The 16,052-nt window shown below is 50.4% G+C and overlaps 1 protein-coding gene across 8 annotated transcripts in view; it reads left to right on the forward strand.

The window, feature by feature from the left end:
• RAD51B (RAD51 paralog B) overlaps positions 1–16,052 on the forward strand; it is a 720,881-nt gene that overhangs the window by 633,033 nt on the left and 71,796 nt on the right. For 5 of the 8 annotated variants that reach the window (XR_009500950.1, XR_009500951.1, XR_009500945.1 and 2 more), the window contains 2 exons: positions 8,404–8,511; positions 9,217–9,391. The gene's annotated coding sequence lies outside the window, so the exon portion shown is untranslated. Of the gene's footprint in view, positions 1–8,403; positions 8,512–9,216; positions 9,392–14,701; positions 14,782–16,052 lie in introns of those variants that run through there. The other 3 variants (XR_009500949.1, XR_009500948.1, XR_009500946.1) reach the window with 2 other exon arrangements.

Consider the following 16,052-nt stretch of genomic DNA (forward strand, 5'->3'; position numbering starts at 1 on the left):
CCTTTCTATTAGGCACAGATCTTCATGGCTGAAGAAGGGTCTGAAAGAGGAAATGGAGAAGAGGGGTCGGGGAGTAGGGCCAGAGGAGGCCTCTGAGAAAAGAGAGGAACGGAGTCTCCTAGGTGTTCTCTGTGAGCGCGGGGCCTTGGCAGGATGGCAAGGAGAAGAGAAGCGGAAGGGCCTGAGCACTGGGAGAATTAGTGCTTCCTGAGACTTGGCAGGAAGGAGACTCATCACACCATTTGGAAGTAGGTCTTCGCAGCTCACTCATAAGCCTCAGAGGCGCAATGCGCTTGGAACAGGAGACCCCAGGACTCAGGTCTGAATTGAGCTCTGCCACTGGACGCCGTGAGGGAGTTGGTCTCAGTTTTTCACAGGGCAGGTGGAACTTGTCCTCACTACCTGCCAGTAAATAAAGAATGAACGGCCAGATTATCTTTCAAAGATGGACCACACTCCCTTTTTGGGGTCAAATGGGGAACTGGTGATGTCAGCCTGGAGAGGAGTGAGCCTCCTCCCCAGCCACAGGTGAGATCTCTTAACTTTTTAGTCATAATCCAACAGGACATTTTGCAGGGTTAGTGGGTGTGGTGGGCTAAATGGTGCCCCCGCCCCAAAAGATATGTCCACATCCTAATCCCTGGAACCCGTGAATGTGACCTTTGGGAAAAGGGTCTTTGCAGATGTAATTAAGTTAAAGATCTTGAGATGAGATCATCCCAGATTACCTAGGTGGGCTCTAAATCTGATGAGAAGTGTCTTTATAAGAGACACACAGAGAGAGACATGAAGAAGAGAAAGCCATGTGAACATGGAGGCAGAGACTGGAGTGATGCTGCCATAAGCCAAGGAACACCTGGAGCCACCAGAAGCTGGCAGAGGCAAGGACATATCCTCCCCTGAGGGGAGCACACCCCTGCCGACCCCTTGATTTTGGACTTCTGGCCTCCAGAACTGTGAAAGAATGAATTTCTGTTGTTTTTTTAAGAAATTTTTAAAATTTTATTTATTTATTTATTTATTTATTTTTGGCTGTGTTGGGTCTTTGTTGCTGCGTGCAGGCTTTCTCTAGTTGCGGTGAGCGGGGGCTACTCTTTGTTGCGGTGCGCGGGCTTCTCATTGCGGTGGCTTCTCTTGTTGCAGAGCACAGGCTCTAGGCACACGGGCTTCAGTAGTTGTGGCACTCAGGCTCAGTAGTTGTGGCTCACAGGCTTAGTTGCTTCGCAGCATCTGGGATCTTCCCGGACCAGGGCTCGAACCCATGTCCCCTGCATTGGCAGGCGGGTTCCCAACCACTGCACCACCAGGGAAGTCCTAAATTTCTGTTGTTTAAGCCACCAGGCTTGTGATCATTTGGTGTGGCAGCCCTGGGAATCTAATACAGTGGAGATGCCCAGAGAGAGGTAGGGACTGGAGAGCGGGAGAGTCTAGAGGTCTGGAAAACCAAGTTCAGTCCTGGATTTGCTGTTGGTGTCTGCGGTGGACTTCATTAACTGTGTGCTGTGGGTCTGTTTCCTCTTGTTTTCCTCACATACTTGCTCCTTATGACTGAGTGTGGGGCTCGTGGCTCACTCAAGGAGGCTACTCAGGATTCAAGAAGATCAGATCAGACACTCCCACCTGTTTGAAATGGTGGTAGTAGTAATGACCACACTCCTTCTAGAGAGTCTAACATATACTAGATATGTTTACATACATTGTCTTGTTTGATCCTCAAAATAATTCTACAAGGTTAGTATTCACATCCCCATCTTACAGATGAAGAAACTGAGGTTCTGAGAGGTCATATAGCCTGTTCAAGGTCATTCAGCAAATGAGCCCAGGTCTGCCTATGCTCGATCCGCAGCATTACAATAAGGCTCAAGCCCCACAAAGACATTGGGTCCAGAGTCCCACAGCATCCCACAGCACCCAGCTGGATGATGAAAGGGGATTTGTTTATTTTCTGAATATTAGCAGCACTGGCATTACAGTTGGGTGATGGATGACTGAGATTAAGTTTGCTGAGAGAACCTGGTTAGACCCTGTTAACAGCAGAGTGATGGCAAAATATCCACATTCGGGGGAGATACGGCCACAACTGAGACCGATCTTGGTCCTCTGGGCCCCAAGGCCCCAAGCCTTTCTCCTCTCTCACCTTGTTAGAGGAAGAGATGAAACCCCTAACCGAGTGGCCTGTGCCGAGTGAGAAACTGGACAGTCCACACACAGGGGACACATCTGCTTAGCTCCTTCCCCAGCCAGGACCAAGAAGAGAGGAAACCAGCTGAGAGATGGGCTCTAGAAAGGCCTGTCCTGAGCAGCCCGGCACATCTGGGGCCCCCTCTTGCCTGGCGGGACTCGGGCAGGCTCCATGCATCAGGAGTCCCTGTGCCTTTCACAGCGTCCGCATCAGAGTTTTAGGAGATCTAGGCTGATCCCCCTCTGGCTGTGGCTTAGGCCGGGCCGTGGCTAACACGGCAGCTGCTTCCCTGTCCTTCCAGCACTCTTTGTTGGAGGGAGAGCTGGAGCACGGAGACAACCCAAGGACCTGCCAGATTTCCTCCCGTGCAGACCTCTGTGCGAGATAAAGTCAGGCAAGGCTGAGCCACAGGGCAGCAGCATAATAAATTCCTTCTGGCCTCCTCCCGGCCTCATTGTTCTATTGCAGGAGTTGTTTTGAGTACGATCAAAAGGAAGGAAGAGCCCTGTGCTATCAGGCTGGGGAAGAAGGATGCTCTCCTGACCGCTCCTGTTGCCCTTGGCCACCCTCACGTTAAATATGAGGAAACCGAAGGGCAGCGTGCAGCCTAACCCCATCCGCGTGGTGAGACGCATGGCCGTCTCTGAGGCAGCACCCCCGTCGGAACCCACTGACGGCCGCCGTGGTCGTCCAGCCCTGGTCCTTTCACCCCGGTCAGAGCGCTGGGAGGTCCGAGTCCAGGGTCAGCGGTGGCGTGGGGTGGGAGCCGGAAGAGGGCCCTGGAGTGGCCGCATTAGCTGTTGTTTACCCCTTGGGCTGAGAACTGAGGCTGTAAGGCCATAACCCTTGGAAATAATAGGCCAGAAAAGGAACTTCCCGAGTTTGGCTGGCCTAGTGCCTATGGCTCAAGAGAGTGAATAGCTCAAGCTCTCGGGAAACATAGTCAGCTTCAGGATTTGTGGCCTTTCCTCTGCTCTGCCCAGGTTCATGGGGCGGTGCGCGCCGTCAGGCCCCATGGCTGGATTCCTGTGGGGAACTGGAGCAGAAAGCATCACCTTCCTTCAGCCCCCGACTACAGAGGCAGGGAGGGCGGAGCTGAGGGTTCCTGCTCACAGACTCGAAGGCTCAGGGAGTCCTTTGCCCCTCAGACACCTGCCCTGCCCTGATGCCCAGAGCCTGATTCACCAGGTGCCTGCTGCAGCGGCCCGGTCACCTTTGTCTGGGCTGGAGGCCACGTCTGAGCCATCAGAAGAGCCTCAGTGGGAGAGGGTATCATTGTGCTTCCTCAACCAGAAAGGTGGTTTGAGTTCGGCCAGAGCAGCCCAAGCAAACAAGCAGAAGCCTGTCAATGGAAAGATGGGGGCTGCTGGGAGATCACACGACAACAAAATGAGAACCATTATCAGTCTCGTCCCAGCCCGAAGGAGGGAGAGCCTTTGAAGCCACAGACAGGCTGAACAGAACTTTCCACCTGAGAGACGCTGGAGATGGGAGGTCAGGCTGCACGCAGCCCCACAAAACCTGATCAAAGCCTGCTGCAGAAGGGGGGGTGGGGCACAGCTGCAGCCCCTGCTCCCTCCACGGGGCCGCCCAGGGCCTTCTGAAGACAACCCGGCTGCCTTTGCAGGGGCCTGTGGGAAAACCCAGCATGGATGCACTGTGCAGCCAAACCCCCTGAGCACTGCCGGGAGAGGGGAAAGTACACCCCTCAGTGGTCCTGAAAAGAAGAGGAAGGGAATCAAAGCACACAGAAAATGCAGAGACCACCCACCTGATGAGCTCCTACCTTTCGGAAACAAATAACTGCTGGCTTCCCAGGCATACTTCTAAAAGAACAAACAGACTGAACACGCCACCTCAAAGCTCTGTGCATTGGGGGATTTGTGGGAAGCCTGGCCCCTTGTAAGCATCAGAAGCTTAATTTAAAGCGTATTGACCTCTGCGGTGCCTATTCGAGGGTTTCCTTGCATCTGCTCTCCTCCCTGGCAACGGAGAAACAGCAAAAAGCCTCCTTCAGGGAGGCACAGGGCCCTATGTGGACACCTTTACCGCGCTTCTCTCAGGCTGGACGGTGGTGTCTGCCAGGGATCATTCTCGGGGCATCTTCTAGGCTGGATCCGGGCTGAGGGCACCTGTGTTGGTCCTGCCTCGACCGGTCCCTCTGGGACAGCCTAGCCCACCCTGCCTGGCCTCGCATCTCCTCCCTCCTGACTGGAGCTCGCCTTTGGAGGACTAGTGCTTCAAGGAGCCCACAGTTTGGTCTTTTCTGAAGGGTGTGCAACAGAGCAAAGTCATCTCCACTGTGCTCTCTTTCTCAAAAGACTGGGAAGGTTCTGTTCTCCTCCCTCTTGGGGATGGGTTTGGAGAGAGGGTGGAGGGGAGTAGTACTGTGGAGTCCTTGGAGGTATTTGGGGGAAAGAGGGAATGTATGGAGGAAGTAGGTTGCCCAGGAGAGCTGGGGGAAACTGAGGTGAGAAAGTTCCAGAACCTCTGGTTTAACCAGCTGACCTTTCTTTCTAAAATGGATGAACAAGGGCTAGACAGAGGGCCTCAGGGAGGCGAAACAGGATGGAGGACAGCGGCATCTCCTCTCCCCACGTCTCCAGAGGCCGGATCCTGAAGAGGGGAATTACTGATCACCCACCCACTACTCACTAGGAGATCTATACCTTTTTATGACTTCGCCTGTGAGATGGATGGGATTTTCTCCATTTTACAAGTAGCAAAACAGAGATTCCAGGAGGTGACCGAGGCTCTCCTAGGACGTACGTGGAACCGTGGAGTGAGAACTCACCCCCTGTGGCCTGGCTCCAAAGTTCATAACCTCCCCCGCTGTTTCTGGTCCTGCCCTGCCTCTCAAGGCTAGGTATGTGTTCGTGAATGCTCCATAAATATTTGTTAAACTGAGCTGAACTGACTAGCTGAACACACACAGACCTCTTTCACCCTGACCAAGAGGAATCCTTAGAGGGTCCGGGTTATGGGAAACAAATTCTCCGAGGCACCAAATAAAACCCTGCTCTGAGGTGCAAGAAGGCCTTTTCGGAAATTAATACCTAATAAACTTGACACTGACCCCCCAAAAGGAAAAACAGAAGGGAGATGGACCAGTAAAAAGCAGAGTAGGTAGATAATAAAACCTCACAGTGCCATCTTTCTTCCAGGATGCACAAAGCCCTCACAGGCTCTCATTACATCTTCATCCTCACGGCCCTGTCTAGAGGTGGTGGACGCCTGTGGACGGTAGCCCACACGTTAAGCATGGACAGACTTGAGTACCAAAAGCCTTAGCAGTCCTCCCCAAGGCAAAACGGAGCACAGAGACGAACTGGGAGCACAGACACTTTCCCCAAACCTGTGTGAGGTGCTACCTCTAGCTATGTTTCCTGACTCAGCAAGTAAAGCCAGGTCCTTCTTTGAGAGGTTTGGGGGGCAGGGGTCAGATGGGCTAGGAATGAGGGGGCACAGCTGAGGAATTAGGCCTCACTTTGGCCCGCGCACAGTATACATCCTCCTTTGTTCGTGCACAGGCACGTTCTTTAATTTAGGCTGTGCTCACTTGTGTACATCGCCGGTGCTCACACTCATGGGGCACAGAAGCCCGGGCCGGGCCCCTCACTTTGGGTAGGGCCACAGCAGACAATAAAACCCTCTGATGATGAAGGCAGGAAAATGGCATCCGGGGTGACACTCATCCAGGAAGGCCTGGTGGACGTGGGGTGTTGAGGCTCAGACAGCTGGAGAGCGGAAAAGGGACTTAATTGCAAAAGAGTCATTCTTTTTTGCTGGTTCATGTCCAACCATGTCATTTCTTGGCTTTAATAACATCATCATCATAATAATTGCACATGGCTTTTTAATGGCTCTGCATGACCAGCTAGCATAGGCACAAATTCCCTCTCTGGGCCCCAGAGCCCTGTCACAGCGTGACTCCATCTGGGACCCCAGGCTTATTTCTTGCTCCTCTCCTAATTTCTGTACAGGGATTCCCAATTTGTGAGCTGCAGACCTGTGGGGGCCATGGAGTTTCAGCAAGGGGTCCCTAACTCTGTACGCTACACCAAATACGGGCTGCAGCCTGAATCAACCGTATGCAAGATTCAGGCTCATTTGAAAGGGTTGTCAAATTTCTAGCCGTTCTTTGTCATTGTGTGTTTTCTTGGGTACCCAAGTTCAACAACTATTATGAGAAGGAGCCCGCATTGTGATAGTGGTTTTCAAACTGGGATCCGAGGAACCCCTCAGAGAGTCCCTGAAGTATAGCTGGGGGAAGGATCAGGATGGAGCCAGATCAGATGTGACCACATACACACACACACACACACACACACACACACACACACACACAACTAACTCATCCCCTTCCCTTGCAACCAGAGCAACTCTACTTTTTTCACTTTTGCACAGTCAGTGCAAAGACAGCGTCCCCTGTGCATACGTAGTGCAACATTTACTGCAGTCAGGGCCGGGGGTGGGGAAATCCAGCTCTTGTGCCCCAAAGTTCCCAGAGGGGTAGTGGTCACTTAGGGCTCATTTTCATCTCCTTTAGTTTCTACCCCAATTAGTCTTTGCTCATGTGGCTGGTGCCTTCTACCCAGGCCCTCCAGAGGACACGGTTTGCCCTCAGGCAGCCTGGGGCTAGAATAATGGGAGATGACAAAGCAGGACCCTGAGGTGGTGTTAGGTAGTTAGTCAGACATGAGCATGTCCTGCCCCATCCTGGATGGGGTCATCTTTCCCTCCCCTACCTGGACACTGGTGATCAGAACACGCCCAGAGATCCTCCCTCTTGTGGTCAAGGACCACCGCTGGGTTTCCAGCCATATCAGGACCAAGCAAGATAAAACCACCAGCACAGATTAGCACAGGCATACCAAGACCTAAAGAGTAACCCGGGGTTCATTATGCCGTATAGGTAATAAATCAGCATGGCAGTTTTTGCCTCCCCCCCTGACAATGGGACTTGTGGAAATTCCTCAGCTGAGCCTCTGTCCTCCCAGCCTGGTTTCAGACAGGGCAGCAAATAAAGAAATTCTCTAAACAATCCAGAACACTGCTTATTAGCATGTGAAACTCAGGCAGGAAATCGAAAGGGATGCCTTTGTCCCTGCTTTTTGCTCTACCGTCACATGTGCTTTAAAAAAGCCACCTTCCCAGCACTCAGGCTCAGTAAATGCTACAAAACGGATGGCAAACCTCTCTGTTACAAGAAGGTCCCATTAGAGGCAAAATGAGAAGCAATGGCAAGCTGACCCAGGCCTGTCAAGGCTATGACTGAGCCAGTTGGAATGTGGCTGTGTGTGTGTGTGTGTGTGTGTGTGTGTGTGTGTGTACATAGGAATATAAACATCCTTGGCTCTGAGCTCCTGGGGGTATGTGCTGGGGGTATGCTGACTGGGCAAAAAGTTTCATGTGTGTCTGAGAGGGTGACAGGGAGCTCCCACACACCTAGCTGCTCAAGTTTCTAGTTGTGGGAGAACCAAGGGGAAGTTTTGAGAATGCGAGGGTATCTGTGTGTGAGCGTGTGTCTCCGTTCATGCGTGCTGGGGGAAACTGAGGGGAAATTTTGCGTTTGGGTGTGTGCGCACGAATGGTGGGTGTGCATGCATTCAAGTGTGCCGAGGGGAAGTGGAGAGAAAGTTTTGAGAGTCTGTGAAAATCCTCGGTTAGAAGAAAACCTGGCAACTCCCCATACCACAGGTTGGTACACATTCAATGCTTGTGAAGCTAATTTCCTGTACTAGTTACCAGCCCTTGTTTATACAGGACACAAAAGATGATTTAGAGCAAAAGCTCCAGGTGTCAGAGGTGAGTCAAGGGCCAGTGTATTTCGAGAGGACGGGGAAGCAGAGTGATGGAGGTGGGCTAAGTCACTGCCCTGTGCCTTCTGAAGGAGCAGTGAAATCAATTTTCAATTTTAATCCACAGTTCCCACCCTTATATGCTTGAAAGGGAGAGAAGATTGAACTCATCTTAAAATTAATTCTGTCCTTCATCGCTCTGAAGCCATTTTAGCACCCAATCTGCTCAGCCAATAGCAGCCGGGCGTTCTTGTGTGTTACGTGTTTTTAAGCTCGGCTGGCTTGCTTCGCTCTGAGATTTAGTCTGGGAGCCCAGCCCCAGAAAGTGTTTATGAGATTTTTCATCCCGCTGTATTCTGACTCACCTTTGTTTGGTGGCACAGAGGGTAGCGCTTGACTTAAGCACTCTGTTCTTTGCAGGGGGCCCCAGATCACGGAGGGTCCTCGGGCCGGCATCACAGCCAAGCTGAGGAGTGTGGACCATCACCCTGTGGTGTGCTATGGGCAGGCATTTCTGAATGCCTCAAGGTAGGGAGACACTGCACTCCACAAACTCCTCGGCATGTGACCTTCTCAGAGTCTCTCTTGCCAGGGTGTTTGTTCATCCATGTGACACCCAGCTCATAACAAACTCTCAGTGACTGCTAATTAACCATGGTGCGTTCCTTTCTGTTTAAGGGCCATGAAGCCATTACCAGAGACAACAGAGCCAATATCGCTCATCAACCCAGCTCAGGACCTTGCTAGATCAGGTGTCCTGAAGACCTGCATGAGTTCCTGATGTGCCCATGTGTCAGTCATGAGCCTCTGCTCTTCCTGTAGTCTAGACTCAGGGAAGCAGGAGCAAAAATCTCCTGGCTGTTGGGTTCCATGGAGCAGAGAGCCCAATCCTATCAAGAGACCAAGTCTAGGCAAAACAGAGCTTTGAGGGTTATATCCACAACCCTTGGTGCTGGTGGAAGTGAAAAGTACCAACCAGGGAATGTGCTAGGAGGCTCACTGCGGGATAGAAACCGGAGGAGCTGTGCCTTATCCTCTTCCAGGCCAAGGTCTGAGCCCTGCTTAAGGCTATTTCTGAGCACAGAGTCCCTATGATGGTGGGACCCAAAGATGCTGATGGGAGCATTTCCCAGGTTTTGCCCTGGTCCAGCACAGGACTGCAGTTGTTTGTGATGGTAGGAGTTTGCTTTATACTTCATCCCTGCTCAGCTGGTGCCCTTCTGTCATCCTCAGGCAGTTCACAATTTCTAGTGAACTGGGAGACCTCTGAACAATAGCAGGACCCTAAGGATTGGGACCCATGACTCCTCAGCGAATTCTACACTCCTTTGAGGCACTACCTAAAGTTCAGGGAGAAGCTTGCCAAGGAAGAGGGACCTGGGGACAGCAGTGGAGATGGAGACGTGAGGTGCAGACCGTTATCCTTTGCAGGAACTCTCAGCTCCTGTTTGCTGGGGGTGGCGGGGTGGTCTTTACATAGAGTTGACATTCTGTGCAAGCTAGTGTGGCACTCTGTTGAGCTGTGATTCTGTTCAAGGCCCAACATAACCACCTCCCAGAAGAGGAGGAGAAGGGGGAGGGGGAGGGGTGTTCCAGGCCACTGCCACTGCAGCCTGGGGAGACATCCTTCCTTGGCTGGAAGTGTGTTCATTTGCGAAATGGGAGTATAGGGTTGTCAGGGCAAGTACTTGAACCCATAACGGAGTGGCAAGATAGTTGGCCAAGTTCTCTGTTGCCATTGGTTAATTGAGCATAAAGACACTTCCCTAAAGAGTGATGTTTGGGGGGCTTCCCTGGTGGCGCAGTGGTTAAGAATACGCCTGCCAACGCAGGGGACACGGGTTCGAGCCCTGGTCTGGGAAGATCCCACATGCCGCGGAGCAACTAAGCCCGTGTGCCACGTCTACTGAGCCTGTGCTCTAGAGCCAGCAATGAGGACCCAACACAGCCAAAAATAAATTAATTAATTAATTAATAAAATTATTTTAAAAAAAAGAGTGATGTTTGGAAGGAGCCTAGAGCTTGGTATGATGTGGCCGTTGAGTGGATCCTAAATCTGTCCTCTTTTGTCATGTGAGTGGAATGGTTGCCCAGTAGTTCTCTAGGTGAGGGGTCAGCAAACCTTTACTATGAGGGACACATAGTAAATATCTTCGGCTTTACAGGTCCTAGCATCTCTGCTACAATTACTAAAGAAGCCATAGAAAATATGTAAACAAGTGGGCATGGCTGTCTTCCAATAAAACTTTATTTACACAATCAGACTGTGGACCCAATCTGGCCCGTGGGCTGTAGTTTGCTGACCCCTGCTTTAGCTCATGCTAGGTGCCCAGCAAAACCTTGGGAAATTAATTTGTTGAAGATAGGTGAGTAGGGACCTCTCTGTCCATCCAGATCTTTGATTTTAACTGTTTTCACAGGCCCAGGTTCTGTGTTCCTGCCATGGGGTCACAGTGGCAAGACCCTCACCTCCTCTTCACTCCCCTCCCCCAGCTTTGACAGATCACAGGCTCATTCAAACCCACCCGCTTAATGGAGAGCAGAGTTTGTGAGCCTTCCAGGATCTGTTCCCCTCCCCCCTCCCCACCCAGGGCCTTTCCTTTCCATCCCGTTTGCGGGACACACAATTTGTAATCTCCTTAAAGCCCAAGAAGCGAGGTCTCTGATTCATGTAGATTAAAATCAGCTGCAACCTATTAATGGCCCAGAGCCCAAGACAGATTTTAGGAAACAAAAACACTGGACCAAATTAGACTGAACTGGCCTCTGTCTCCAGGGGAAGGAGGTGGGGTAGGAGGCTAGGGGTGAGGGGAGTGGCCATGTGGTTTTAATTAATTTGGATTCTCTTCCTGAAGCTAATTCACCCAACACAAAGCATGTGTAGCACCATGGAAGCCAGCAGCCTTGGAGCTGGGCTCTCCCTGGTGCAGCCCCGGGTCCTGTTGGGGGACCGGGGCTGGTTGTGTGTCTGTAATTAACAGGTTTCAAAGTGGTTATTTTGGAAAAGAGAATTTCAGTGGCGCGTTAAAATCCTTTCATCAGCCATCAGCCAGCATCCCGAGGCCTTCAGCAAGGCCCTGGCCACTTATGGCTTCAGAGAGCTTTGAATTCCCAGGGTCTTGTTTGAGAATGTGGAGGCTTTTGCCTCGGGTTTTATTAGGCTGATGGCTACCATGATTTTCATTATGTTTATTGGTTACTGGGATCATAAAACTGTTTCTCTCTTCCTAGAGTAAAAAGGAAAAGAAAAAGAAGAGCCCCTGCCTTTCTAGAAGTTGCATAACGTACAAGCTGTGCCTCCCTCATGGGAAAGAGCTGGCTCTGCCTCTGGGCCGGTGTGGGGTGGTGCCGGGTAGGGGTGGTGGGGATCACGAGGCTGGAAGAGGCAGGGCCCCCGGCCAGCACCCCATCCTGACCTCGCATCTGAGGAAACTGAGGCCTAGAGAGATGCCTCCTGCTGGACTCCTGCTCTCAGACTCTCGGTCCAGCGTTCTTTTTCCTCTTGGTACATCAAGGCTGTGAACAGAGTTGCAAAGGTAGAGAAGGAGTCTGAATTCCTTAGGGCTGGCTGGTGCTTTGGGACAGTTCTGAGAGTGGAAGGAAATGGTGAAATTCACATGTGGCTTAAAATAAAGCACTGCAGTGGACAGGGGACTGATTCGGGCCAGTGGGGTGCGTTCTGAGTATGCCCCTCCAGGAGGGGGCTCTCGGGCACTGGACCGCTGCACTGAGGCCCTGAGAGGAGGAGAGGAGAGTCACCAGAGCCTTCACTTGGTACCCACAGCCCTGAGCTTCGGAAAGGAGGGAAATAGGTACCAAATCCCACAAGCCACAGAGATGATTTCTTACTTCTCTGAGTATAAAACCTCTGAAACCTGGTCAAGCTCCCAGAATCACCATATGGGGCAACAGGAACTTTGGTTAAGCCTGCGTTATCTGATAAATGGAACCCCAGCCTGGCTTTACTTCCTATTTTGATGATGGCTACCTTCCAGAACGTTCTTTCGTGGAGGACATGAAAAATATTCTGGGAGAATTGCTATTAAATAACCTCTGGTGATTAAAAACAATGGGTGGTCTCCAGAGCAGTAGGCCTGGCTTTCAGTAGGACACAAGTAGTAAGACCTAGTCCACAAGAAAGCTATGAAGACGTGTTCAGAGAATTACAGAGTGTCAGAGCTGGGAGGGGAATTCGAGTCCAGCCAGCCCAGAACTTCGTTTTATAAATAGGGAAACTGAGGCCTGAAGCCAGAGTAGGGGGTCCAGCCCATGGTTTCTGTATGTCAGGGTTTGCTCAACTCTACCATTCCTTACCAAGCCACAGTTCCCCTTTGCCTAGACATTTTTGTTCATTCATTCAATGTTTATTGATTACCTCCTATGTGTCAGACACTTCTAGGTGCTGGTAATTTTGCTTCTTTGAATTTTCTGAGATGGAATAAAAGAGGTCCATTTCTGTGGAATACATTAAAGAAGGAAAGGAAAATCTCCCCCCCGCCCCCAAGTTCAAGTTTTAGGAGAACTTTGTGAGACTGGGCATCCTTGGGAAACACCTGCCGTTCTGGGTGTGCCTCTTAGATGGCCTGATGACGTTACGTTCACGTAAGGATGGACTTAACCAGGATGTCTTCACTTGCAGTCACCACTTGGGTGACCGGCCCAAAGGATTCTGGGAGTGACAATTGTCAGGGATTCTCTGGATCCAAGTTTGAGCCAGTGCTGTTGGGAACCCAGGCCAGTTGAAGGAGTACAGATTGTAGGGGTCCCTCAGTCTGTTCCCCATCATTCTCCTACAGTTCGCTTGCCAGTCCTTTGCTCTTGTTTACCTCTGTGTGAATAATTCCTCGACTATAAATCAGAGAACTTTGCACTGAGTTCTGGATTATCTGTGATCTTTAACTTTCCCAAGGCAAAAGAAATTAAACCAACAAATCTCTTTGTTTCTCATGGTGTAGCATCCAAATCATGGACACGCTGATCTGTGTAGAGCGAGCCAAGCCTGAGGCTACCCATCCCTCCCCACCCCCTCACACTCGCCTTGAGCAGTCATGTATGCATTCATTCATTGACTCATTGGTTCATTCGACAAATATTCAGTGAGCAAGTATGTGCCAGACTCCATTCTAGACGCTGGAGATATAGAGTGAAAAAAGACAATGTCCCTCCTTACTCTGTTTACATTTTAGTGGGAGCAACAGACAATAAGCAAACCAACTATATATATATATATATATATATATATATATATACACACACACACACACACACACACATACATCAACTAGTGATAAGTGCCTTGAAAAAAGTAAAGCACGATAAAGAGATATATGGGTGAGGGGGACACTTTTACACACAATGGAGTCAGGAAGACCTCTCTGAAGAACTGACATTTGGGCAAGGGTTGAATGAAGAGCATTCTAAGTAGAAGGAACAATAAATGCAAAGGCCTGGGACAGGGACCAGTCTGATGTATTGGGAACAGCAAGGAAGTCAAGATTGGAGCAGAGTGAGCAATGGGGACAACAAGGGTGCATAAGGTTGGAGAAGTAAGCAGAGTCCAGGTCAGGGAAGGAAGACTTCACTTGCGTTCTGAGCATCCTGGAGCATATTTGCAGCAGGAGAGTGATGGGGCAGAGATGCACATCAGAGAGCCATAGAGAAGCTGACAAAGCAATGATGGCTCAGCTCAGGTTAAACGTTTGCACTCAGACCCCTGGCAGGTGGTAGCTGTACCTCATGGGCGGTACCTGAAGTGGAAACCTTTTTGAGGGCTACATGTTTTGACAGGGGGAGGCTGGGCCTGGGAGCTCACTACCTCTCTACCAAATAGTCTTAAGCCCCAAAAAAGGAAATGCTGCTGTTTAAATAGTAGGGTTGGGACCCGTGAGTCATAGAACCCTCAGTCAACCAGGTTACCACTGGTAGGCTCTGGGAAATTGCTGATACTGGGTCTCAAGAGCCCCCAGCTGGGGAGTTGGGCTGCCTGTTGAGACCTCTGGATGCCTTCAGAGGAAGCAGGCTCAAACACAGACCTGGCCTTTAGGGGATCTGGCTTTATTTCTGGCTCACTGTATACTGTCTGGTCGGTTTCATTCCCAAGCCCTTCACTTTGCAAAATGTGGGCCACTTTACTGGGAGCAGAGGGAAGAAGGAAAAGGCATGGACTTTGGGTTCAGTCAGCCCTGGGATGCAACCCTTGCCTCACTGCTTAACAAGCTTTTGGAAATGCTACTGAAGCTCCTACAATGGCACTGTGCAATAGAGTAGCCACCAGCCACATGTGGCTATTTAAATTTAAATCAATTAAAATGAAATAAAATTTAAAATTCAGTTCCTTAGTCCCACTCTGCACACTTCAAGTGCTCAGTAGCCACATGGAGCGGGTGACTATCATGGTACTGGGCAGTGCAGACATAGAACATTTCTGTCATGGCAGGAAGTTCTATTGGACAGTTTCACTTCTTTGAAAAGGAAGTAACCCATGAGAAACGAACATGTTAACACGCACAAAGCACAGGGTACTTCTCCTGTCTTATAGGTACCCAGCAAATGACAGTCACCATGATTTACTGTATGGATCCCTGTCCTGGCTCGGCTGCTGACCAGCTGTGGGGCCACTCAACCTCTCTGAGCCTCAGTTTTCTGATCTTTAAAATGGGAATAATAAGTAATGCTGGGTGAATTTCTCACAGCCTAACATAATCCTTATTTTTCTTAGCTCTCCCTGGACCTCTGAGAACATCCTCGCCAACCCTCAGCTGACTTATCTAGACCCGAGTTTGGAATCTCCAGTCCTGCCGTGCTTAGCAGGAAGCATGACTTAGATCGTGGCTCAGTAATGGATGCTGGAGAGTTTAGCATCCTTTAGCACCTTGAAGGGTTTGAGCACGGTTAGTGGTATGAAGTTCTAATGAAACAAGTGGGCAAGTCTGCTCAAGAAATGTAATCATTGTGACTCAAGTCAGATAGTCCCCTGCTCTGGTGTTCTGCAAGCAGTCATGTCTTGGGTCCCCCAGCCCTGGGCCCCTGCTTCCTTTGCCTGAATGTTCCTTCTCTGGGTGCAGCCCTCAGGGAGAGGCTCTCAAGCAGCCCTTCTGGTATCTTGGCCTCCAATCAGTCTTCCTCTTTCTACTTCGGGGCTTTGTTGTTGTTTAACGTTTATTAACTGCAGGCATTTGGTGGGTGGAAGTGGATTTGCCTGGGGCTGGAAGGAAGTTATTTGCCAGGCCAGCAGAAGGTGCAGTTTAAGAGTTGAAGCTGGAATCCCCTTCACCTGCTTAATACATTTCAGGGGAGATTTGTTTTCAACTCCCAAATTACCTGCTAGGATTTTGAGACCTGAGATCCTATCTCCCCTGGCTGTTTTCTTTCATTTCCGATCAGAAAGACAAAGAAAAAAAAGAGTGAGAGGCTCAAGAACAACATTCTCCCACTCTTTTAAATTAAATTGCACACAGTGAGTGATTTTCTTTACTGTCTTCTGTAAGGCAGGCAGGAGACCGGCCTGTACAGGCAGTCAGAAACCTCTGCTCTTAGGGACCCGGGGCATCAGGCGCAGCTGGGCTTTTACAGAAAACTCAGGGAAGAGCGTAGACTTAATGTGTCCAGTGGAACTTTGTAAATCTCCTCCCTGCAAGCTGTTCCACCTGCAACTTTCTCTTCTCAAGTGATAGCAACCCTCAGGCTATTTAAGTCCCCAAACCTAAATGGAGTCATACTTGATCCCCGACTTTCTCTCACACCCCACTTCCAAGGTGCTGGGGCATCCTATTGTCTCTACTTGCAAAACCTATCCAGAATCCACCCAATTGTCACCATCTTCTCTGCCGGCCTCCTGGCCCAAGCCACCACCATCTCTTCCCTGGTCAACTGTGATAACCTCCTACCAGGCTCCCTCTTTCCACTTCCCACTAACTAGTCCCCCTACTTCTACTTGCCCTACCAGCGTACTCTCAACATACTCTGCCTCAAACCCCCAAATGGCTCACAATGACTCCCATCTCATCCAGAGTAAAAAGCCAAAGTCCTTCCAGTGGCCATCGGAGCCCTGAAGGATCTCGCCCCTGTTG

Source organism: Balaenoptera ricei, chromosome 2 (assembly GCF_028023285.1).
Source record: "Balaenoptera ricei isolate mBalRic1 chromosome 2, mBalRic1.hap2, whole genome shotgun sequence".
NCBI classification, from domain to species: Eukaryota; Metazoa; Chordata; class Mammalia; order Artiodactyla; family Balaenopteridae; genus Balaenoptera; species Balaenoptera ricei.